This window comes from Macaca nemestrina, chromosome 1 (assembly GCF_043159975.1).
Source record: "Macaca nemestrina isolate mMacNem1 chromosome 1, mMacNem.hap1, whole genome shotgun sequence".
NCBI lineage: Eukaryota > Metazoa > Chordata > Mammalia > Primates > Cercopithecidae > Macaca > Macaca nemestrina.
Genome location: NC_092125.1, coordinates 46644941 through 46671631, shown reverse-complemented (window position 1 = coordinate 46671631; position 26691 = coordinate 46644941). Strand labels below are relative to the sequence as shown.

General features: G+C 34.8%; 1 long non-coding RNA gene and 1 pseudogene across 1 annotated transcript in view; both read right to left on the bottom strand.

Moving 5' to 3' along the window:
• Positions 1-19409, bottom strand: part of LOC105484609 (uncharacterized) — a 52494-nt gene extending 33085 nt beyond the window's left edge. Inside the window, exon 1 of the long non-coding RNA XR_011608583.1 lies at positions 18566-19409. This is a non-coding gene — a long non-coding RNA (uncharacterized lncRNA). The remainder of the gene's footprint in view (positions 1-18565) is intronic.
• Positions 19410-23788: 4379 nt separating this feature from the next.
• On the bottom strand, positions 23789-24698 carry LOC105484607 (small ribosomal subunit protein uS5 pseudogene; annotated as a pseudogene).
• Positions 24699-26691: the final 1993 nt, after the last annotated feature.

Below are 26691 nucleotides of genomic sequence, written 5' to 3'. Positions count from 1 at the left end.
AGGTATGTAGTGGGTTGTATCTGCTTTGTCTATATAAAAGGGTGAGATTTCTGTCTGTCTCAGAAATCTCTTAGTAAATTGCCTGTGGTGTGGATTGCATTCTGGTTTAACACCTATACAAAAATAAAACTGTTTTCTTTCTTTATTTTTTGTTTTTGAGATGGAGTCTCGCTCTGTCACCCAGGGTGGAGTGTAGTAGCATCATCTTGGCTCACTGCAACCTCCGCCTCCCAGGATCAAGCGATTCTCCTGCCTCAGCCTCAGAGTAGCTGGGACTACAGGCGCCCACCACCACGCCCATATGATTTTTGTATTTTTAGTAGAGATGGGGTTTCAACGTATTGGTCAGGCTGTATGCTTTGTGATCTGCCCGCCTTGGCCTCCCAAAATGCTGGAATTACAGGCATGAGCCACCACGTCCGGCCAACTGTTTCCTTTCTCTACTACCCTTGTGGTATGTTTTTCTGGACTGGAAGACTTTTACTTATATCTCCTCAACAAAAACATCTATAGGACTCTGTACAAAACAATTAGAAATTAAGATAAATTTATATTTATGTCTATTATGTGCTAAAATATGTGATGATCTCTCTTTTATTTATTTAGTTATTTATTTTGGGGCTTGCAGGTCAGTTTCAGTTACTGCTGCCCATAATTATAAGACTATGAGGCAAAGGACCTAACAAATTTATACCAAATTTATTTTAGTTTCTGAGTTTTGAGAACGATAAAAGTTATAAAATTTTAGCCCACATCTCTTTTTATGAGGCATAAGTTATAGAGACTTAAATGTACATTATGTGTTACATTCTTATAAATTGTTGCAAATGCATCCAGTCATGACACCCATATCGCTATCATGATAAATAGCAAGGGGTGAAAAACTATAATCTATGGGCTCAGTCGGGCCATTCACTGACATGTTTATTAAAAAATTATTGGAGCACTACTAGGTCCATTTATATATGCATTTTCTATGGCTACTTTCGTAATAAAGAGTATTACCGAGTAATGCAATACACAGTGGTGGCAACAGAAAACCTATGGTCCCAAGAGGTTAAAATATATACTACCTATCAATTTATAGAAATGTTTCCAGACCCCTGATATTTCCACAATGGTTTTTCATGCCCCTTCCCAATAGGTACTCAGTCAAAATGCAGTCATCTCTCTTCTGATATTTAACCATAGGTTATTTTCACTATCCAAAAATTTTATTTAATTGGAATCATACAGTATTCACTTCTGTATATACAGAATTCCTAAGCAAAATATTGGGATAATTAATCATTTATTGTATCAATAATTTACTACTTTATATTATTAAGTAGAATTACATTCTAGGAATATATCACATCTTGTTTATCTTGTCCTGTTGATGGACAATTATTAAATTGTTTTCATTTCAGGCTACTATTTGGAAACTGCTATAAATATGCAATTTTTTTTTCTTTTTTTTTTTTTTTAGACGGAGTCTCACTGTGTCTCCCAGGCTGGAGCGCAGTGGCGTGCGTGATCTCGGCTCACTGCAAGCTCCGCCTCCCAGGTTCACATCTTTCTCCTGCCTCAACCTCCTGAGTAGCTGCAATTATAGGTGCCTGCCACCATGCCCAGGTAATTTTTTTGTATTTTTTTGGTAGAGACAGGGTTTCACCATGTTAGCCAGGATGGTCTCGATCTCGTGACCTCGTGATCCACCCACCTTGGCATTCCAAAGTGCTGGGATTACAGGCATGAGCCACCATGCCCGGCCAAATATGTAAATTTTTGTGTAAAATTTTTTCAGTTTCTATCATGTGCATACCTAGTGTAGAATAGTTCAAAAAGTTCTTATTTAACTATAAATTAAATACCAAATAATTTTCCAAAGTAGCTTCCCTTTTTAATATCCCACAGACAGTGTATGAAAGCACACATCATTTTATATCCATGATAACATTTTATGTTCAGGTTTTTAAATATTTATTTTACTAGTATTGTATCAGGTAGTTAGTATTTGATTCCAGTCTTCCAATGTATCTTTGTATTTTTATTTAAATTATATATCTTAAAAAATTAAGATAGTTCAATCTTGCCTTTTTTTTTAACCAAGTACTACAATCTACACCTTTTCACCAGGATTTGTAATACATTTTTATTTTACAATAATTATGAATATGTTAGTATTAAATCTACAATAGTGCTTTCTTTTTTCTACTTGCCCCATCTCATCTTGTTATTGTCTTCACCCTTTTAAAAAGGCTGTTAGTTTCCCCCACTCACCCAAAAAAATCAACACTCTTTGAAGGAAGATGACAAAATTCACTTTTAATGACATAACAATTTGATGTACATAATACAGATTTTTAAAAGATGCAAAAAAGCAGGAATGTTAAGTAGCAAAAGTAAATAAATAAAACCCAAAACAAACAATAAAGAAAGATGTGGTGGGGGAGATGAGACAAAACAGTCAGTAGAAACAAGCATTGAGGTGACTGAGATGTTGAAAATTCCAAAGCCAGAACTTTTAAACATCTACTATGCATAGGTTTAAATATTTAAACAAAAATATATACATAATGAGTGAACATATAAGGACTTTCACAAGACAAATGAAGGTTACAGATAAAAACGAACATAAAATTCTAGAATAGAAAATTCAATATCTGAAACAAAGTGTCCAGTAGATGGTTTCACATCATATTGGATATTGTTGAAAATAGAGGTCAATGAACAGATGAACATATCAACAAATTTTAAAGCACAAAGAAAAAAATGACTTAAAACACAGAAAATTTGTTTAAACATTAGTGACCTCTGGTATAATATTTAATGTTCCAATATACACATAAATATAATCCCAGAAGTGAATAAGGGGAAGATTGAATTGCAAATATATGAACTGACTGATGATTTTCAAACTTAAAATGAAAACTATAAATTCACAGATTCAAGAATTTCCATGACTCTCCCAAGCAAGGCATTTCAGCATCAAATTATTGGAAGTGAAAAGTCAAGGAAAAACTATTAAAAACAACAAGCAGGGGAGGTTGCACTCTACATGAGAATTAATATTCAGAATAACTAATGACTTCTCATCAGAAAAGGTAGAAAAACAAAAACCCTAAGACATTAGAATGCTATTTTTTTAGAGTACTAAGATAGATAGACAGACAGACAGACAGATAGATAACTATAAATCCACTATAAATATCCTTTAAGATGAAAAAAAAAAAAGTTAGAAAAAATCTGGGAGTGTTTGTTAGCAAAAAGTCAGCCTTATAAAAAAATGCTAAATGAAGTTTGTTAAGATGTAAAAAGATGATACTAGAAGAAAACTTGAATACATACAAAAGAATGGAGATGGCCGAAAATGGTATACATGGGGATAAAATACTTCTTTTTTTCTTTATTTCTTCAAAAAATATTTATATTATGTATTTAATTAAAATATGTAGCAATAATAGGATAAAATGGGAGAAAAAAATGCAAGCATGTTTTTTAAACTTTTTACATGTAAAGTGACATAATATTAATGCAAGGCAGATTATGATAACAGCATATACTGCAAGCTCTAGAGTATTCAGTAAAAATAAATAAAATGAGAAAATTTAGATTAGAACCAATGAGAAAAATTAAAATATTTAAAATAATTGCAATTTCTTGTTTCAGTTGAACAAAAATGATTACCATGCTACTTTATTTTCTAGAGAAATACAGTCATATTTAAAAAATAAACAAGCATAGCTGCAGAAAATGCATTGTACACATTTTGAAAGTTAATGGTGTTTTACATGATTGTTACACCTAATCCCACACAAGTATAATTTGGTGATACCTTGAAGTTCTCTTACATAGATCACTCTAAACAAAATTAAACATAAGCATTAGTATCCCAGAATATTAGAAATTCAAAACTAACTTTGATTTCTATCTATGATGAGTAATACTACTAACAAAATGGATATAACTTTGATTATTATTTCTAGAATTAAAGCTATATTTTTTGCTAAATCTGGTATAATACGTTGTTTATGAAAAATGTTATTAATATTCACCTGAATGTTACCACCAGGAGAGTTTGTCTAAATTTGGAATATATGTAGGTAAGTGCAGAGTTAAACTTGAGATAAGAGGAACACATAGTTAATTAGAGGAAATATTTGGTACCAAAAACAAATTTCTAAAATGTAATTCACACCTGTTGTCTAAAAAGAAATAAATATTTACAGATAAGTGAAAAGCTAACTTAGGGGAGAGAAAAGAAACACATAGTTTATGAAAGAAAATTTTAGTTCAAAAAAGTTTGTTAAAACTTACTTCACCCAAGACTTGTACTAAGAAATCTCTTGCAACACAGTTTTGCAGAAGCCTCAATTAGAGAATTCAAACATATTTTTAAAATATCGAGGGTTGTACACTAAAGAAATCTTAAAACTTTAGTAAGTCAGTTTTTACAGATTGTCAACTTTCAAACATTTTTATACATAAAACCTATTAGAAATTTGTCACACTAGTTTTTTTAAGTATATAAGAAGGAACATAATTTAGACATGTCTGAAAATGGAATGTTTGTGTAAATTAGCAGCTTGAGATATGGGGGGAGGGAAGCCTAAGTATAGCAAAGGAAAAAGGACATGTTATTGTTTACTCAAAGAAAGTTCATTATTGTTTACAAATCTGATGAGGGTAAAGCTACTCTCCTCCATTTGTAGCAATAGCATCTTGAATAGTTGTCATTCATGATCACATGGCAAAGAAGGAGAAAACATGATTGCTTCCATCTGTTATTAAACCACTCTTAGAAATGACACACATATTTTCAGTTTATACCTAGATTGTTTTGACCCAGACATATGGCTCAACTGCAAAGGAGAAAAGGAAAATAGATTTCTGCATCCTCATGAAGAAGAAAATAAGTTTTATATTATAATAATATTTTTTTACCAGTAATCAAATTATGATTTTGCAATTGGCAACTGAAAGAAGAACACACTTTAGTATTCAATGGAGATCAGATAACTAAAATTACTAACCGCATATTATGAGAAAAATAAAAGTAAAATATTTTACATTATCAGATATTTCAGGCCAAAGGAGAAGCTTGAGCATTATCACCAGTATTATAAATTTGAGCCATGTAAGGGATAAAGTGTATATTAATATAGATTAACATGAGGATGATTCTGGGATTCAACAGGAAAACAACGTTAGAGCCAATAAATGAGAGCCTTTGGGAGCAATTAAAAGTGTATTTGAATATAATGATGTTTCAGAGGGGAAAAAATGTTTGCAGGGAAAGCCTGGAGTCATTGAGACCATTTAGAACTTGTTAGAGAAGATCAAATAAAAGGCAATAAATATCTAACCTGATGAAATAAAATCAATGAAAGGAGGACAAATTTGAAAGATACTGAAGTGGAATTGATTTGAAATATTAGCCATGAAATCTGGGAATGAGGAAAGCAGCAGAGATATAGCAATTTTTATATGTTGTATTTGATACCATGAAATACTGTTGATTCTGTTATTAAAAAAACAGGAGGCAAAAGGTATCTTTCAGGTAATGAAGTTGATTTCTCTTTCGAATAAGGAGTTGGAAAGATTTGCAGGAAACAAAAGTGGATATATAGTTGAGGCAATTAGGACATTCATACCTAGAACTACTGAGAGATTAAAACTAAAAACAAACCCTAAATATATGTGCCTTGTATTGTATTTGACATCCTTAGAGAACATGTTTAAACAACATAAAATCTGAGGATAAATAAGTAATGAGTATAAAGGAATGCTTACTTTTAATGTTGGACAAAAAAGGAAAGTCAAAGATGCTTTTGGATTGAATACTGTAAGTAAGTTAATATAGTTAAAATCAGATATTATTATAATTTATAGCTAGATTTTTGATTATGGTGTAGGTCACTGAATAATATTTCCTCCAAAGTGGAAATATATGATGTTGCTAATTCTCTGATCATAGGAGGCATGCTGAGTGAAGTACATTGTCCACACTGATCCAAAAATTGTTTACAGTCTTCTACCATAATGAACAGGAGTGTACACATATGATACACCATTTGTCCCACGGATATGTGAGGCCTTGATGTTCTGTGTTCAGTTACATTCATCCCAATAAAAACTGTAATAAACTTTTTTATGACCATTAATATTACTCCATTTTCTTTCTGAACCTCAGTATTGTGATCTCTAATTATTTTACATAAAATTTTATAATTGAGGATATGTCACAAAAAAAATTAAAAGGAGACCTAAATAAAAGGCAAACATAGTATGTTCCTGAAAAGAGATCTGTTTCAATCATAAAAGCTTCCACCCAATTAATTTATAAATTAAACACAATTTCAACTGGTATGCTGTTTTTTTAATTGCTTTAAATTCCCAAATCACCTAGAAAAATAAAGAAATATTACAGGTAAGAAAAAAATGTTAAAGCAAACTTATCTTTACAAATATGAAAGGCTAATAAGTAAGCATGATGCTAAACATAGTATACGTCTGAAAGAAAAACTTGATGGATAAATAGAATAATGTACATAAAAATTTAATGAAATCTCATTATTAAAGAAAAGTTATTTTGTAAAAAATGTGTTTCGAAATAGTGGATGCATGAATCACTCAATAAATTATATGTTGCAAGAAAGTAATCGCCTGGAAAACTGATAACACCATTATGATTAAGTAGGTAAATGAATCATTCAATAAATGGTATTGAAACAAGTAACTAATTGTTTAAAAATATGATAATCCTGTTTTTATCAATCTCATTATTAGCTATGCTAATTGCTATAGTACACATACCATGAAAGTATAATGACCTGTGTAATAGCCCACAAAATTTTTCCTCATCAGAGAACAGCTTCCTCTCAGGCTCAGTCTATTTTAACCTCTCCCATACACAAGGAATTTGAACTGTGCTATACCAGTAAAAAAAGAACAGGAGATAAAGGACAAACCACCAAAACTGTGGATTGAAGGTAACACACAATATTTTCACTTGAGTTCCATCAGCGAAGTGTAGTCATTTAATCTAATGTATATGCGAACCAGCTATAATACTGACAGGGAAATAGAGGACTTGTGACGTGGATTGTTGATGGATAGCCGTACCTATCTCTTCCTACACTGTATACCAAAATAAATAAAAAGTAAGTACATATTTAAATATGAACTAGAATACAATTGTATTTACATTTAGTTACTTTAGGATTTAGCCTTTTAAATATAATTCAATAGGTAAACTCCAAAATAAAAACTGATATATTTGAGTAATAAATTTTTTAAAGGTTTACATATAAAATAACCCAACACTTCCTCAGCAAAATTAAAGACAAAATGCCAAAGGAAAATATGTTCCATATATGACAAAAACTTGGAACATATCTACAAAAATTCATATAAATCACTAGGAAAATTCAATACAAATACTATGAACTGACAACAAAAAATGAAGGAACTTAAATAGTGAGTAGGAATATAAAAGAATACTGTTTTCCAGTCAAATTTGTGAAAACTTAAGAATTATAATACCTGGAGTTCCACTTTCAGTCATGATGAAGTTACAAAAACTGGATTTTAACCTCCAACAATAAAAATGAAAAGCTCAACAAAACATAGGAAACAAGTCCTTTCACACACTTAACAATAAGCCTGCAGAGGAATTGGATCCTTGAGAGGAACAAAATAGTTGAGCAGTGCAATTGTCTTTTGTCTGGAGGTGATTTCCAATCAGCGTCAGTGGAGCCACAGAGCACGATGATGTCACTAAATAAAGACACAGATATCAGAATACGAAGCTAAGATGCCTCGAATGGTGAATTAGAGTTATAGGAAGAAGGATGGCACACAGAGAATGAGCTACAGATGTCTGCTTAGGCACTCCCCTTCAATGTTTGCTGATCACTAGACTGTGCATGCATAGATAGAAATTCCACAAACCAGGTTTAAAACATGGTGGGTCGCGGGGGAGAACTGGCAACCTCAATAATTCTTGGAGTTCAAATAAGGTAGTAGAGAAGGCACATTTAAGCTACAATCAGGCAGAGTTGATAGTCCTCAATCAGTCACTCAGACATTTAGACTCCAGCGTTGTGACACTTAAGTGGTAGAGATGAGCTATACATATAGTGAAGGTTTCTCTAGAACTAGAATAGCAAAGCTAAGAGGAAATCTCAAAAGGATTAAAAATAATTTCAAAGCAATATAACTGCTTGTCAAAATAAAGCTTCCCACCTTCTAAAGAAAGGCAAAAAAAGAAAAAGAAAAAATAGAAATATAAGAATATAGTCTCATGATGGTGAATATCTGATTTAAAAATTACTGCATAGGCAAATAACCAGACACATGTGATCCAGCCCATGGAAACAGATTCAACCTTCAGAGATATCCTGGAATTAATGGAAAAGGATATTAAAGCAGATGTACCAGAAGAAAAAGGTAGAAGAATACATATTGGAAAGGAGTAGCTAAAACTTTTCTAAATCTGACAAAATGTATGAAGCCATAGATTGGAGAAAGTCAATGATCCCCAAGGCCAATCATAATCATAAAATCACCACCAAAATGTAAACATTAAAAAAATTGTAAAAATCTTTAAAACACATTCTTATCAAATTATTAACCACCATTATTGGAGTGCTACATGGAAAGGTAAGGAGGCTGTTACTTTGGCTATGGAAAATAATTAGAGAGAGTACAAATGTCTGTATCTTGAACAGTACAGAACTGCAAGCAGTTCGGCCTATTGTGAGATTGATGCATAACCATTAGAGTGGAAAAATCAATGCATTATTTGGTATACATGATTTATTTTGTTAGAATGGGAATATTTGAAGACAATAACTCTTTTCTAACATAGTAAAATAATAAAAAGATTTATTATTTAATTGGTATATTTTCAAAGTATTATGGAAAAAGATACAAAAGATGAAGGTGTTTTTTTTTTTAATTTGCTACTTGTAAATTTTTCTTAGCTGACAAATTTAAATGTTTGTCATAAATGAATTAAAACCTGAATTATTACCATATTATATAAATTTGGAAGACATCAAAATGCATCATATGCTTCCTCCGGAAACATCCAGATGCATCAAACTTAACTTGGGCATCTTGCTAAGCCAAGTGTAATTATATTAAAAATACATAGTTTCTAAAGAAATATGCATATGCATATTTCCATGATCATTATACTAGTGTTCTCTAGAGGGACAGAACTAATAGAATAAATGTATACATAAAAGGGAGTTTATTAAGGAGTATTGACTCACATGATCACAAGGTGAAGTCCCACAATAGGCCATCTGCAAGCTGAGGAGCAAAAAAGCCAGTTTGAGTCCCAAAACCTCAAAAATGGGGAAGCTGACAGTGCAGCCTTCAGTCTGTGGTTGAAGAGTTCCAAAGAGTCCAAGAGTCCCAAAGCTGAAGAACTTGGAGTCCAATTTTGAGGGCAGGAAGCATCCAGCATGGGAGAAAGATGAAGGCTGGAAGAGCCAGTTTACTCCTTCAACGTTTCTCAGAAAGATATGTTCATTCATAACTTTCATTCTTATCTATTTGATCCTTGTTGCACTGGCAGCTGATTAGATGGTGCCCACCCAGCCCACTGACTCAAATGTTAATCTCTTTTGGCGACATCCTCTCAGATACACCCAAGAACAAAACTTTGCATCATTCAATCCAATCAAGTTGACACTCAGTAGTACCCATCACAGCCATGAAACATAAGCCAACATAGTAAACTTCAAGATAACTTTAACACTGTAATTTTTGACTTATATACCATGTTAGCAGTATTAATGCCAAATTTCTAAAGCAGGTAACGTTTCATGACAAATTGTCTCTATCTTGAACTTTGTGATTTTTTCTTTCTCTTTGAAAGTTAAGGATTTTACCAGTATTTGTCTAATTTTTTCTTTTAAATTATTTTCACTGGATTACCATGAACATTTCAATGGGCACATTCAAATCTTTCTTCAGGTAAAATAAATTTGTTACTATTATTGGTTTTGTTATTTCCCCATATTGCTCCATTTTTGTTTTTATGGAACTTTTATTATTCATCTTGTCTCTTCTTTCATTCATATCTCTTAATATTTTATTTCATTATTTTATCTTGTTTTAATTTCAGTTATTATCATTACGTATTTCTGTCTTCCAAGCAATTATTTTCAAAAGTAAATATTACTTTTTTGAATGTACCTAATAAGTTTTTAATATGAAATGTGGTTTGCATTACAAAATTTTTCTATCTTTGTTGTTTGTGTGTGCGTATGCACATGTGTACACTCCAACTGAATTTTCCAGTGGGTTTTTCTATTTTGTTGCTCACTCCTTTATCTGATTTGCCTTTTAGTGTCACTTCAGCAGGAGGAATATGTTCAAGGCTTCAATGCTGCCATCAGCTTTTGAACCCTGACTCACTTTTTAAAATTATTTTCCTTTTCCTTTATGTATTATATCTTCCCTGTATCCCAGAAATCACTTTTGCTTGAGGTACTATTACATGCAAATAGTTATTAAATGGAATAGTAATTTCTGCTCTTAACAAATTTCTATAAACACACATACACAGAAAAAAAACTCTTCTGGATAGCCAGTTTACTCCAATGCAAGAAGAGACTTCTTCCTAGCATTCTGTCTAGGAAAAACTTCACCTGCAAATACAGATTGCTTCTGTGTTCTTAAGGGTCAGAGAGCAAGGAAAGCTTCTCATTATCCCACAAGTGTGCTGGGACAGGCCTTTCAGAAGCTGACTCATAAGTATTTTCAGATAAGAAATCTGAGTCCACAGTCACCATGTCAAACACTTTATCTATTCTTCTCTTCCCCATTTCTCAGCAGAGTACATTTCTCAGACTATAGAGTTCCAGTTTACATACATTGCCTCTGCCTCTCCAGAGTTACCTTGAGTGAAGTTGTAAGTTGAGTACTTCAAAGAATAATCAGATGTCATTTTTTCAAGATTGATTCAAGCCTCTTTCCCTCCCTCCCTCCTTGCCTCCCTCCCTCCCCTCCTCTCTCTTTCTTTTCTTTTCTTTCCTTCTCTTTCTTTTCTTTCCTTTCTTTCTTTCCTTCTTTCTTTCTCTCTTTCTTTTCTTTCCTTTCTTTCTTTCCTTCTTTCTTTCTTTCTTTTCTTCTTTCTTTCTTTTTCTTTCTTTTTCTTTCTTTCTTTCTCTTTTTCTTTTCTCTCTCTCCCTTCCTTCCTTCCTTCCTTCCTTCCTTCCTTCCTTCCTTCCTTCCTTCCTTCCTTCCTTCCTTCCTTCCCTCCCTCCCTCCCTCCCTCCCTTTCCCTCCCTCCCTCCCTCCCTCGCTCCTTCCTTTCCCTTGTTGAGATGCACAGAGAACACGTTACTGAGATACAGACAGCTGGATAACAGCACAAATAATTTTGTAATCTAAATTATTTTTATCAGTTTGTTAAATGAAAAAGCCCACTTCCTATTCAAACATTTTTTGAAAAAAAATGTTGATAATGCCTTGTATCATTAAATTTACTCATCCCTATTTCAAAATTTTCAAGAAACAATAAATTCACCTATTTTTCATAATTAAATCTAAAATTATATGCTATGTTATTTTCAGAGTCTATGTGTATACAGATTACAAATAAATTATTTTGATTGACTAGGCTGATTGATTTTATCAGAAATGACAAAATTAGCCTGACCTTATTTGCCTGATTTTGAGTTGATATATCTGTTTATACTGCACATTTGGCTGACTGAACTTGATGCAAAAAAAAAAAAAAAAAAAACTGTCTCTTGTTTGTACATTTATATGAAAGTATATTTGACTGTGCAAAGCATTTTAAATAACATATTTCTCAAATTTAAAGCCATAACACTTTAATTCAATTATCTTGAAATCTGGTTGGTATTTTGTTTTGAAATGTAATTGAATTTAATTCCATATCTGATCACTGACTTAATGGTGATACACTCTATCTTTTTCAGATAAAATTAACACTCTGAGAAATGTACATTTTATAAAGCCCTGACAGTTTAAATTCAGTTACTATAATGTTAACACAAATTGAATTTTTAAAATAACCATACTGTGATGAGAAAGGCCATTTGAAATTCTGTGGCATGTAGTTATTTTTAAATGAAGCTTAAGGGTTCAGAAATGAGTAGCATAAAGTATAGAAATTACCTTCTTTACACTAAATGTTAAAAATTTTAAAGGCTTAAGATGTAGAACTTGTATTTTTCTTAACCTTTTGAATGAATTTCTCTAAATATCAGCTATATTATTAGCATTAAAACAAACATCTTCTACTTAAAAACAAAGCATTTTATTTCTAAGCATCTAATCAAATCTAAAGGAAAGTGTGGTGATTAATAAATTGATTTTGACCACAACCAATCACCTCATTTTCTCCTTAATCTTTGAGGATTTTGAGATAAAAATACATTTATAGATGTTATAAGAGAAAATCATAATACAAAATTGAGTATATAAGGAGATCTAGCAGGAAATTACAGAATGACAGCTGTCTGCACCTACACATATACAAGTCTAAATTAGCACTTCAAACATAATTATCCTGTTTGATTTTCTCATTTTCATTTTAGATTATACCTATGACCACATTACTTTTTTTCTGTAGATTTTTTTCTTTTTACCAACTCCCCACCTCTTCCATAAGCTGAAAATCCTATTAAATTTTTGTATTGCTTCTCTCTGCTTCATTGCAATATTTCAGATGCATAAGTCCATGATAAATTCCATTCTCCATCTCAGTACAGGGTCTAATCATCTGCTGGAGGATTATTGCTATAATCTTCAACTGACCAGCTGGTCCTGCATGTTTTCCAGTCTTTATATTCTTCAAATCATTTAAACAACATACTGACTTCCCACCAAAACACATTTATATTCTGACGTTGCTTTTCAAGGCTTTAAATTCATACTACACAATACTTAATTTATCACCAATACATTGTTAGAAACAAATGTCTTATTATCTTTGCTGTATATATTAATTGAAAAGTTGTTCTACTCAAGTTGTTTTATACTGCTCTTAAACACAAAGGTAAAGATTTATTTAAATTAAAAAAGCAGATATCCTGACAATTCAGAGTGCACCTCAAATAATTAGATACAAATTAATTTATAAAAATAACTAGATTTAAATACAGAAGTGTTAGAATTCCCACAAAATTGAGAAAATTTACTATAAATGCCTTTTACCAAAGATGCATAAACAGAAGCCAAGAGAGGTTGCTGAGTTTTTAAAAGGTTATAGAGCTTGGAGTTAACCGCATAGTTAGAATCATTGATTGTCTGGCTCTCTTTGGAGCCCTGAATTTGAAGACAATCAACAAACTGTAAAGAAATCATCAAAGGCATTATCTCTTCCTGAATCTCTATTATATATTTTTCCTTGTGTCTGAAGCAAAGTTCAACTGGTCACTAAGAAAAGCAGGACAGATGAAAATATTCAGAACCCTGACATGAGTGCTCAGTAATTATACAGCATGGGAACTATAAACAGAAATATAGTTGAATTAATGGAAATAGAAACTGGGAAGAAGCACATTTGTCAGTTTTATGTTATTTTCACATGCCTATTTGTTGTGGAGACTGTCAACTGGGTTGTCAATGGTAAAAGGGCAAAAATCGGCTGGACTTGGTGGCTCATGCCTGTAATCCCAGCACTTTGGGAGACTGAGGAGGGTGGATCGCGAGGTCAGGAGATCGAGACCATCCTGGCTAACATGGTGAAACTCCGTCTCTACTAATAATACCAAAAATTAGCCGGGCGTGATGGCGGGTGCCTGTAGTCCCTGCTACCCAGGAGGCTGATGCAGGAGAATGGCGTGAACCCCAGAGACGAAGCTTGTGTAATGCCCAGACCGTTTGTTCCCCAAAGAAGACCACCAGAGTCCAGAGTCAAAGCCAAGTGGCAAGGATCTTTTACTGCAAGTTCGAACTTGGTCCCTCCATTCCACAGCATACAAGAGGGCCCCGAACAATGCGAGTGCTTGCCTTTTATAGCCCGATGTAAATAGGATACGTAAAGTTACAGAGGAACAAGGGAATTCTTTTGGTTACAGCACTACAATTGGTTAACATTTTAAGTTATACATTTAGCAGTTTTCTATTGGTTCCCGCGCTTTCAGTAAAACCACGAATGGCTGTGTCCTTATCGGAGACTTTCCAGGTGGTGTTTGTACTGGGCTCAGGAAGTTGAGAGATATATGGTGGGATGTGTTTGTACTGGGCTCAGGAAGTTGAGAGATATATGGTGGGATGTGTTTGTACTGGGCCTGTTTGTGTTGAGTCTGGGGTTGAGGAATGTGCCTGTTTTCTTTCACTTGCAGTGACCCGAGATCGTGCCACTGCACTCTAGCCTGGGCGACAGAGTGAGACTCTGTCTCACCAAAAAAAAAAAAAAAGAAAAAAAAAGAGGGCAAAAATCAGATTATCCTCTAAATTGTTCATTTAAGCTACATGAAACAAAATAAAGGGGAACTGCTATTTATTCCACATGGGATAAGTGGATTTTATGAGACTGAAGGAGTAATCTGTCAGTATTCCTGTTCTTTGATAGTACATTAAAACTCTTTTCACATCCATGTATTTTATGCACTTTTCATGGAAACCTATGTTAAAGTACCAAAGAATAAAAGCAACCGGTGAACTCAGAACATGTATCAAAGCTTCAGGAAGAAATAGTAAATTTTTTTTCTCGAAAATGTATAAGATAATTTGAAATTTAAATAAAATGGAAAATATGGGCAATAGTTTAAAAATATGCTAAATTTACAAATGCTTATTTTTAAATATTAATTCTAAATAAATAATGATTACATTTTAATAAGATTTTTAGTTTTTTAAATTAAAGAAAATAGTTATAGGACCATTTTCCTGCTTTGTATGACTTGGGTTGGTTTAACAAGTTGACCGATACATGTTTAAATAATCCTCTTTCAATTTAAATATAAGGAGATAGGAAATGTTTTAGAAGCAAATGTACCCAAATCAAAATTGCTGTTAGTCATGAACTTCATGATTCCCATCTGAAAAGCAAGATCAAGTAGAATAATGCAGAATTTAACTCTCCTTTTGCAAACAATGAGTATTTGTTTTAGATACCTTATTCAAAGTTAAAATTCTAAGCAAATATACAAATAAGATGTATGAGTATAAACTGTTTCATAATTAAATGTAATGGATAAATCTATAGTAAAGGAGTGTCTTGATTAATTATTGACTGAATGATTTTGGCTACAACCAACTACCTCACGTTAAAAATAATTATGGATTTCAAAATAGAGATAAATTTACAGATGTTATAACTGATAATCATGGGTAGATCTGAATTATAAAAATATCATTAAGAATCTCAGCAACTGCTGAGACACTTTATTTGCTTCCCAATTGCAAGAGTTCGATCAAAGGGAAATTTTATCCATAATCAAAAGCATAGAAATGCAATCATCAAAAATAAGAAACATTGGATACCTTTCTTTTACCTCCTCCTTCCCCTATCCATTTCTGTTGAACACATAATACTTACCCAAGACAATAATGGAGGATACGTGTATTGGAATATATTATTTTCATCTAAAAAGTCTTGTCTGACCACCGATTCCCTTTAAATCTAATTATTAGAGGATACACTGGAAAGAGGACTGAGAAAAATATGTTACTTTTCCTACTGCTTTAATTTTAATTTAACAGTAAAGAAGGTTTTGTCTGGACATTTAATAAGACAAGTCAAGTATTTAATTAAAATAACCATGATTTAGTAAGAAAAACAAAAGCTACACCACTTATTTTTTACAGAAGGAAATTAATGCAAAGAAATCATTCATCAGTTGTTACTTAACAGCTAAAGAAGGAATATGGGATAATGGGATAACACATGGATAGAGATTCTAGAAATCATTTAGCAAACAAAGAGAAGAATTTGGCTTATTGGATTCTAGAAGTTTTGGGGAGAGGCTCTGTGGAACTGAGACTAGAATCACCTGTGGTAGTGCTGCTTTCTGATGTTGATATCATTGAAGAGGAAGCATTGCAGGGCTTGTGGTTCCACCTTTAAGGGAGCACGTGGAAGCCGATTATGAAAGAGCATAAGAAAAACTGGATAATGGAGATCTCAATACCTCTGCCCCGACAAAGGGCCATTGCTAAATTGATGCTGGCAGGAACAGCACTACATCAGAAAAAGGCAAGTCCCTTTCTCTCTTCTCCCAGAATTCCAGAACATTCTCTTCGTACAGACACCTCCGTCACTGGCAAAGGAGAAATGCAGTTGGCAGAATTTGAACCTCCAACACCACGGGCAAAGTTTAGAAGGGTGGCTCTGAGACCCAAGATACATAACACTAAATGGTACAGAAAGTTAATCTGCTAATACTTTTTCCAAAAATATGTCATTATTTCAAATGTTATCTGATTTTCAACACATGAATGAGTGAAAAGGTGAATCATTTGAAATAAAAGAGGCTGAGTTTCTTTGAGAGATATGCGCTAAGGAATTTTCTGTGCTATCAGGCTTCCAAACAACAAGACTCTGCAGAGCAATAACTATTTAAAATTTGTTTTGAAGCAGTATTTCAACACATAACATATTCCTCCCTTTGTCTGATATAAGGACATAGAGGATCACATAAAATTTCCTATGGATTTATGACATTATGTAATATATTTGACTCGATGACAAAGTATGTTAATGATGAATTATTCTAATAAAATAACTATTTTACTAAAATAGTTGTATTTAATCTTTCTAAAATATTATAAATGTTTTATTTTTTTAGGATAAACAGTTTATAACAAACATTACTATAATAACTGGCATAGGAGCATGTATTTGTAAAACTTCTTTTACAGTCACCATCGGCATAAGGGGCTCCAAAGAAGTTTGATGAGTGACATAATTTGGAAAGTTTATGCCCACAAGCTAACAGTAATTCACTTTTTGAAAGCTCATTTGTCTTAATATTATTAAGAGAAAATGATTTAAAATAAAATTGTCATTTGGGATTACTCAGGGAAGATACATTAGCTTAAACTGTAAATATTCTCCAAAATAAGCATCATCCTCCAATAGAGTACTCAAAGAAATCTATTTAGTTATATTGCTAAAATAATCTTCCTACATAGCATTTTCTGCAGTCATGGTCTGTACCTTATGCTACATAAGCTATCTTCCGTTGAACCAGTGATGACCTAGATAAAGCTCTTACGTATGAATCTATGTAACACTCTAGAACTCTCTTAGTGCATAATAAACACTCAGTAGATATTGTTGTTTTGTTTGTTTGTTGTTGTTGTTGTGCTGGAAACTGTGGGAATAGGAAACATTCTTGAAATTCCCTGGTACGTTCCTTCACTTGTCACCAGTCTCATCTTGAATCAGACTGCAAACAAAAGGAGTCTCAGTCCAAACCCTTAACTTGCTGGGTTTCGTTCTGCAAATAATTTATGTTATAGAATTCATTACTCAGAATTTGTTGTCTAATATAGGTACAAATAAAAAATATATGAGTTAATATTATATATATTGTTTTGGGCTGGGCTTGGTGGCTCAAGTCTGTAATTCCAGCACTTTGGGAGGCCGAGGTGGGCAGATCACCTGAGGTCCAGAGTTAAGAGACTAGCCTTACCAACATGGAGAAGCACCCTCTCTACTAAAAACACAAAATTAGCTGGGTGTGGTGGCACTTGCCTATAATCCCAACTACTTGGGAGGCTGAGGCAGGAGAATCGCTTGAACTGGAGAAGCGGAGGTTGCGGTGAGCAGAGATGGTGCCATTGCACTCCAGCCTGGGCAACAAGACCTAAACTCCATCTCAATAACAAAAAAATTGTTTTGGTCTTTTATTTTTCTTCTGATTTCATTGAGTTGTTTACGTGTATTTTCTCAAAATTTGCTTGGCTCCTTAAAATAATTATTTTGAATATTTTATCAGGCAGTTTGTATATAGTAGTCACCCCTTTCTTGTGGGGGATACATTCAAACATCCCCCAGTGGATTCTTACAATCATGGATAGTTCCAAATCCTCTATATATACTATCCATTTTTAAATGTACATAAACACCTGTGATAAAGTTTTGTGTAAAAATTAAGCATAATAATACATTGACAATAACTCTTAATAAAATAGAATGATTATAATATGCTGTAAGTTATGAGAATGTTCTCTCCCTCTTTATCTCCCTCTCAGAAAAAAAAAAAAAAAATCTGTACTCACCCTTCTTGTGATGATCTGAGATAAAAAATATGCATGATTAGATAAAGTAAAGTGGATTACATAGGCATTGTGATGTAATCTTAGGCTACTACTGACTCCTTACAGTATGTTAAAAGGAGGACTATCTGTTTTGGGTAATCTTGGACCATCTAGCCATGATGATGTTGATGATTATCTGTCAGGAGAAGATGATATTGATGTCTAAGAAGTAGGTGACATATATAGCATGGATACACAGGACAAAGAGATTATTTCCTGGATGAGACAGAGTGAAACAGTGCAAAATTTAATCACTCTACTCCGGACAATGCAAAATTTAAGACTCACAAATTGCTTAATTTTGTAATTTTTCACTTACCATGGGTAACTGAAACTGTAGAAAGTGAAACCGTACATAAGACAGGACTACTATGTCTCCATTTATTTGGGGTCAGCTGCTGTGAGTTTATTGTATTCTTTTGGTAGTTTGATGTCTTCCTGGTTTTTCATGTTTCTCGTTGCCTTATGTGGATGTCTGGAGATTTGGTAGAATAGTCACATCTTGCAGACTTTACAGGGCAGTTTTGAGACGTGACAACGTGCTACCAGCCCTTGCTCTTGGCAACTCCTCGGCCTCCGCATCCGCTCTGGCCGCACTTGAGGAGCCCTTCAGTCAACCGCTGAGCTGTTGGGGTCCCTCACTGGGGCTGGCCGAGGTCGGAGCCCGGCTCCCTCTCCTCGCGGGGAGGTGTGGAGGGAGAGGTGCAGCGCGAATCTGGGCTGCGCCTGAAGCGTGGGTTCCTGATGCGTGGGCTCAGCGGGCCCAGCATTGTGCCCGGCCCTGCCGGCGCCTGCTGGGATTGATCAGGGGCCTGTGCGGGAACCGTCATTCCTGCTTCATGGGGTCATTGGTCATAATGGCGGGTCTCCTCTCTTTCTCGCTTCCCCTCTTTTCCTCTTGGTTGTCTGGGACGAGCTCCCTCTGGGCTGCCCCAGTGCCCAGGCTAGGTGCTGCAAAGTCCCGTAGCAGGTGCCTGTGAGAGGTGAAGCTGGCTGGGCTTCTGGGATGAGTGGGGACTTGGAGAACTTTTGTGTCTAGCTAAAGGATTGTAAACGCACCGATCAGCACTCTGTGTCTAGTTAAAGGTTTGTAAATGCACCAATCAGCATCCTGTCAAAACGGACCAATCAGCTCTCTGTAAAATGGACAAATCAACTCTCTGTAAAATGGACCAATCAGTTCTCTGTAAAATAGACCAATCAGCAGGATGTGGAGTCGGGGCAGTCAGGTAAAGGGATAAAAGCAGATTGCCCCAGCCAGCAGTACAGTCCACTCTGGTCCCTTCCTGCTGTGGCAGCCTTTTTTTCTTTTGGTTTTCACAATAAATCTTGGTGCTGCTCACTGCTTGGGTCCATGCCGCCTTCGTGAGCTATAACACTGACTGTGAAGGTCTGCAGTTTCACTCCTGAGGCCAGGGAGACCATGAACCCACCAGAAGGAAGAAGCTCCTGACACACCATCTTTAAGAACTGTAACACTCACGGTGAGGATCTGTGGCTTCATTTTTGAAGTCAGCGATACCAAGAACCCATCAATTCTGGACACAGTTTCATTGTGAAAAGATCCTTCTCTATAGGGTTGTGGAAGGGTGCTTTTGGGGTTACTTGCAGTAGTCATGGCAACTAATCTCTATGTTCTAGGTATTATTCTCTGTGCAGCATTGTCACCTGGGTCAATGTTAATGAAAATTTCAGGTATCATTAGTGGCCAACATTACAAATTTCAGGAATGGTGGTGAGGGTGGTTGAGGCATTTAGTGGAGATGGCTGTTAAGGTCTTCTTGATTTCTTCGTCTTCCATTGGGGAGGTGGTGGCTTAGGAGATCCCTCTTGGCACTGTGTTTGGCTGGTGAGCTTGCTTCCAGTGGCAGTGTCATTGGTGTCTCTGAGTAATACCCACAGAGTGGCTATGGAAATGAGGCTTGAAGAACAGGCACAGGTGGTGGTACTACAGCTCTGGGACCAGAAGAGTAATTGCACTGGATCCCAGGGCACAGGCACCCTTACTACCATATTGGCAATAATATAAAAGGTGCGAATAATTGTGAAATAGCCATGAAACCAATAATGGAGGCATAGGCATGTGCAAACTCAGTGGGCTTTTGGGACTAGGGCGGAGTCTGTTTATGGTGGCTGAGTCAGTACCTGGAATGAGGGCATGCATAGTGAAGGCTTTGCTCTGGGGTCTAGAATGCAAAGCAGCTCACTATGATAATGCCGTTTATATCTGCAATATGGGCAGGCTCGGTGCAGCTGCAGAGCCTGGTTCTGGGTATGGGCACTTCTGGAGAAGTCACCACAGCTGTAGGGTCGAGTCATGCATGTGGTTGGATTGGGTGGTGGCACCTTTTCCAAAGCAACTCAACAGCAGCAGCCTCCCGGGAGTTGGAAGATAGTACAGCTATGTCTACCTCTCCAAGGTTTTTCCCAGCAGAAATGACAGTTGATTCTTGCAGAGGCAAGAGATTCTGGTGTCCTCTGCCGAGGAGCTCACTGGTGATTATGGTGGTCCCCACTGCATGGCTGGTACCAGTGTCTCCACCTTACTTCTTTGCTCCTAGGCATCTCCTGACATACCAGGTATGCCACTCTCCAGAAATTACTTCTATGTGGTTATTCTTTATATTCTTCTTACTCTACTGTGCTGTTGCAGATTCCTTAATGGGCTTTTGAGCCCTACCTGTGCTATTATGATTATATATATATGAGAGATATATATATATATGAGATATATCATATATATATATATATCATATATATATATATATGAGAGAACTAAGGCTGGTATCTCCTACTCTCTTACTCTGCCATTTTAGTGAGAAGTTTAAAAATTTCTAAACGTAATAATTTATTTTAAATGTATTTTATAATAATTTCAAACATTTATTAAGACATAATCAGTTATATTATGATAGATAACTTGTTTCTCATCCCATCTTTCTTCTCTCAATTTATGCTGTCTTCAATGTTAAAGTATGTTTCCTTGGGTACATGGAGTCTCTCCATATTGACTCTAATGTCAGTTTTCTGTGTTTTATATTCTGTTTAACATTTTATGACAGCAATACAAGGTCATTTTCCAATTCACAGAAATTCAAGGAAGTTCTATAAGCATAATTGATTGTTGTAAGGGCTTTATTTTTGAAAACACGATAAATTTCTTATCTGTCAAATTCGTTCTTCTTTGTCCTCAGGCAATTTAGTCATTAACTTCTCATTTTCAATCGTAAATTTTTCATACTGTGCTTTCTCATAAGGTAAGGTGAAATGTAGCATTTACACATTTTCTTCCCAGGATTTCATATCTCATGTTACATATTTAACTTTCAAGAAAATATCTCCTTTGTATCACAAATGTAAAGAAGTAACTATATATCGAAAATTTTAAGAGAGGTAAGCATAAAATCATACAATTAGAAAAGAAGACAGGAGTTTTACAAAAATTGAGACAGGAAGAAAATAGAAAAGGGATGTGGTAACAAGAATAATTATAATCATAAATTATTTTATAGTTATAGTAATATAGTAGAACAATAGTTTTATTATTAGCTAAAAATAGTTTTCATAAAAATATAATAAACACAAGGTGCAACAAAGGCACACAAAAATGTCATACATGATCAGTATTAGTATCATTATTTTGCTAGATTATTTAAAATATATTACTCAGTTTAACCTTAAGTACAATATTATAAAGAGGAAACTTTTATTCAGATTTTATAGGTGTATATTTTTTGAGTTCACTTGAGTTAATTAAATATGAACTTATTTAATAAATTAGCTATAAAAAATTTCCAGTTAGGTTTATGTTGTCAGAAGGGTAATGAGGAGAATGAGTATTAGGTATGGTATAAACAATCTTCTAGTTTTATGTTCAGGAACAAGTGATTAACATGGTAAGTACGACTGATATTATGCAATGTGATATTCATTCACTCAGAATGATTGTGATTAAGTGCAACGCACATAGATATTTTTAAATAATCCCTGTGCAACGCACACAATCCTTGTGAAACACACACAGTAGATATTTTTAAGTAAACTTTATTTTGCAGAGCAGATTTAAGCAAAATTGTGTCAAGTACAGAATTCTCATATGGTTCCTGCTGCCACACAGACACAGCCTGCACCACTATCAGCATCCTGCACCAGAGCGGCATATTTGTTACATTCAATGAACCTATATCAATGCAGTATTATCACCCAAATTTCATAGTTTACATTAGATTTCACTCTTGGTGTTGTGCATTCTATGAGTTTGAACAATATATAATGATACGTATCCATGATTATAATACCACACATAATAGTTTCATTCTACTAAAAATAATCTCTCCTCTATTCTTCCCTTCCTCTCCCATGACCCCTGGCAACCATAGCTCCTTTTAATGTCTCCATAGTTTTGCCTTTTCCAGAATGTCATGTAGTTGAAATCATATACCATGCAGCCTTTTAAGATGTTCTTATTTCCACTTAGTAATTTGCATTTACATTTCCTCCATATCTTTTCATGGCTTAGCTAATTTCTTTTTAGCAGTATATTATATCCCATTGTCTAAATGCACCATAGTTTATTTATCCATTCACCTATCAGAGTACATCTTGATTGCTTCCAAGTTTAAATATTTATGACTACATTTGATCTAAACATCTAAATGCAGGTTTTTGTGTAGACATAAGTTTTCTGTACATTTGGATGAATACCAGCATAATTGCTGGATTGCTCAGTAGGTATTTGGATTGGTTCATTTAAGTCCTTCATATATTTCAAGCATTAGCAACTCTATCTTCATTTGGTTATTCTCCTGCCTCACTCTACATCATCTCTGCACATACACTGATATTCATTAGAAGATCATTTTACTGGCATTTATACTGCAATAAGTCAAGTATATCTACAGTGATATTACTGTAAATTATTGATATTACTGTAAATTAGTGATATTACTGAAATTACTATTACAATATGGTATGTTGATAGACAATGATTTTTATTAAACTCCAATGTCTTTTGAAATTTTCTTCCTTTTTTCCCTTTATGGATTAGGAAAAAGCATCTGAAATATGTATTTGCTACGTTTGAAATTTAATCTAGTAAAATGACCAATAGCTAGCAAAATATGTAATTTAAAAGTATGCAGATTTTAATCTAAAGGGACAGACAATAATTTGTTTAAGAATTGTTGACTCAGATGTAGAATTGGAGATAATTTATAGAAACTTATATAAACATTGCCACAAATTTTCGTTGATGGAATTCAAAGTGTAATAATTGTTTTATAATACAGATACACTGAAAAGAAAGAAATACTCTTGATTTGGGTTTAAAGTTAATATTTCTTCAAGATTGATTGCAAATACTGTTAATAATAATCCGTAATGATATTTTGCATGTTTTTATGTACAAAATATCTTTTCATACAGTTACTGCCAAGCATTGCTATACCTCTACAACCATTACATTCTCATTTTAGGATCATGGGTATTTATTTATTTATTTATTTATTTATTTTTATTTATTTATTTTTTTAACAGGCTTAATTCACTTTATTTTTCTTGTATAAAAACCGTATGTTGTAGCCACAGCTGGAGCCTGGGTCCGCCTCACAGAGACTCTGGTGTGGGTCTTGACAAGGTGGTCAGTGAATTCCTGATAGGGAGACTTGATAAACACAGTCTCCTTCCAGAGGTCGGGGTCAGGTAGGTGTAGGTCTTAGAGATGGCATCAAAGGTGGCCTTGGCGAAGTTGCCCAGGGCCGCAGTGCAGCCCCGGGCTGAGGTGTAGCAGTCATCAATACCAGCCATCATGAGCAGCTTCTTGGGCACAGGCGCTGAGATGATGCCAGTGCCCCTGGGCGCAGGGATGAGAGGCACCAGCACAGAGCCGCAACGGCCCGTCACCTTACAAGGGACGGTGTGGGGCTTGCCCATCTTGTTCCCCCAGTAGCCTCTGCGCACCGGGACAATGGAGAGTTTGGCCAGGATGATGGCCCCACGGATGGCAGTGGCCACCTCCTTGGAGCACTTAACACCCAGGCCGACGTGGCCATTGTAGTCCCCGATAGCAACAAAGGCCTTGAACCTGGTGCGCTGGCCAGCACGGGTCTGCTTCTGCACCGGCATAATCTTCAAAACCTCGTCTTTGAGAGAGGCCCTCAAGAAAAAGTCAATGATCTCAGATTCCTTAATGGGCAAAGAGAAGAGGTAGATCTCCTCCAGGGACTAGATCTTCATGTCCTTGACCAAGTGGCCCAGCTTGGTGACGGGCATCCCCTCCTTATCCTCGGCCTTGCCTCCGCGAGCTCTGTGGCCTCAGCCCCGGCCTTGTCCAAGGCCGCCGCGACCCCGGCCCCGGATGCCACTGCCAAAACCTCCGCGGAAGCCACCGCGGTTCCCCATCCCAGGGCCACCAGGGCCTCTGGGCCCCCCGCTGCACCAGCGTCATCCACCATTTGGTGTTCTCTTGGAGAAGAAGCTTATTTCTTTATAGTAACATGTATGCATGATATTGACACTTTACTCATGCTCTCCCCAAGATTGGAATATATCTTTTCTATTCCTTCATTCCCATTAATTTCTGCTAATTTTAAAATCTAAACTCAGACATGACTTACACTAATTTTTTTTTTGTAATTTGGGCTATTTATAGCTCTATGTTTACTACATTGATTTACAATGATTGTTCAGATTTCTTTTCTTCAAGACTGTATTGTGGTTCCTTGAAAGCAGGTTGCGGTATATCCTTTTACCTAATCTGACTGTAATAAAACCTTTCATTTGTAGTATACTCTGGATGAATAATTTGTAATCTTTGACAATGAGTATTTATGAATATTTTTTCAAATTTGCTACTTTGTCTGACAGTACAATATTTAATGACCAGCTTATTCTTAGTTCAGAGTGTCCTATTTTGCTAGAGCATATTTTCAAAATATCTCTTAACTCTCCAAGTTCTGATTTCTAATTTTGCCGACTCAGTATGTGAATTCCTAATTTCCTCTTTAGGTGACAAAGGCACTTAATGTGTAAACAGATGAATTATTATCCCTGACTTTGGAATTAATGGATGTAAAAAGGAGAGAAGTTGTTATTATAATTTATTGAATAACTTTATCTTATTTTATTTCATTTCATTTTTGAAATTACAACCTTACAAATAAGAACAGTCTCTGTGTTACTTTACATGTAATATTTATTTTTCACAATAAAACTCTGGAGCTTTTACTAATGTTATTACTATTTTTGAAATGAGAAAAGTGAACCGAGAGATGTAAGTGATTTGATCAGAAATCACACATTTGATTAAAATTCAGAAGTATCTGCTCTTAAAGCTCAGATTCTTAACTTACATAATTCAGAAAACACGTGTGTGTGGCCAAAAAAAAATAGTTACTATGTGAATTATTACTATTACCATTATTATTTTATACAAGAGATTAGTAGACTACATAAACAGGGTTATCAGCTTAGCAAATCAAAACATCTAACACCAAGTTAATATTGCATGAGATATTCTTGTACTAAAAATAGACTTGGGTATCTGACATTCAAATGTAACTGGTCTTCCTGTGTTGTATTTAACAACCCTAAAAAAATACCAAAGAACAGTCATGCTCAGAATTTGGTGAATATCCATTATTAAATGTTGTCAACGTATAGGACTTGGAATTATTTGAACAGGCCCTTTACATTTGTAAAATTTACTGAGTCTTCTCAAGTAAGCATCTACAAAATAAAGAGAAAAAAAAGAAATGATGGAAGAAACAAAAGGAGGAAAAAAGGAAGGAGAAAGGAAGAGCTATAGCAAAGAAGAAGAAAAAAGTGAAAAAAAAAAAAGATACAATACACGGGAAAGAGATAAATGAAATAAAGAGTATCATTGAAAATAATAGTAAGGCCAGGCATGGTAGCTCACTCCTGTAGTCTCAGCACTTCGGAAAACCCAAGATGGAGGATCACTTGAGCCCAGGAGTTCTAGGCTGCAGTGGGCTATAATCAGGCCACTGTATTCTAGCCTGGGTGATAGAGTAGACCCTGTTACAATAAATAAGTAAATAATTAGATGGGTAGATATGTAAACATTTAAAATACATCCTGCTTACACTTACAAATAATGTTGTTTCTTAGTCCTGTGATGCCCACAAATGTTTCATAAATTAGAAACCTGAAGAGATTTGGCTCATTCATAAACTATGTCAACACTCATACTTCCTAAGTTCCTCCCATACCTCCTGCCATTATTGTTTATTATTTCCATTAATGTCTTTTCCTGTTGCACCACAGTTCTCTTCTGTGTCATTATTTGGGTCATCCCAATTTTCCTCTATGACAGGAACTTGGGACATGATTCCCTACACATTATTTTTTGTATATGTCTGGATCTCAACTTGGGATCTTAGAGTGCAGATTTTCACAGTGCTTTTCCAGTAAAGACAAGAGATGTGT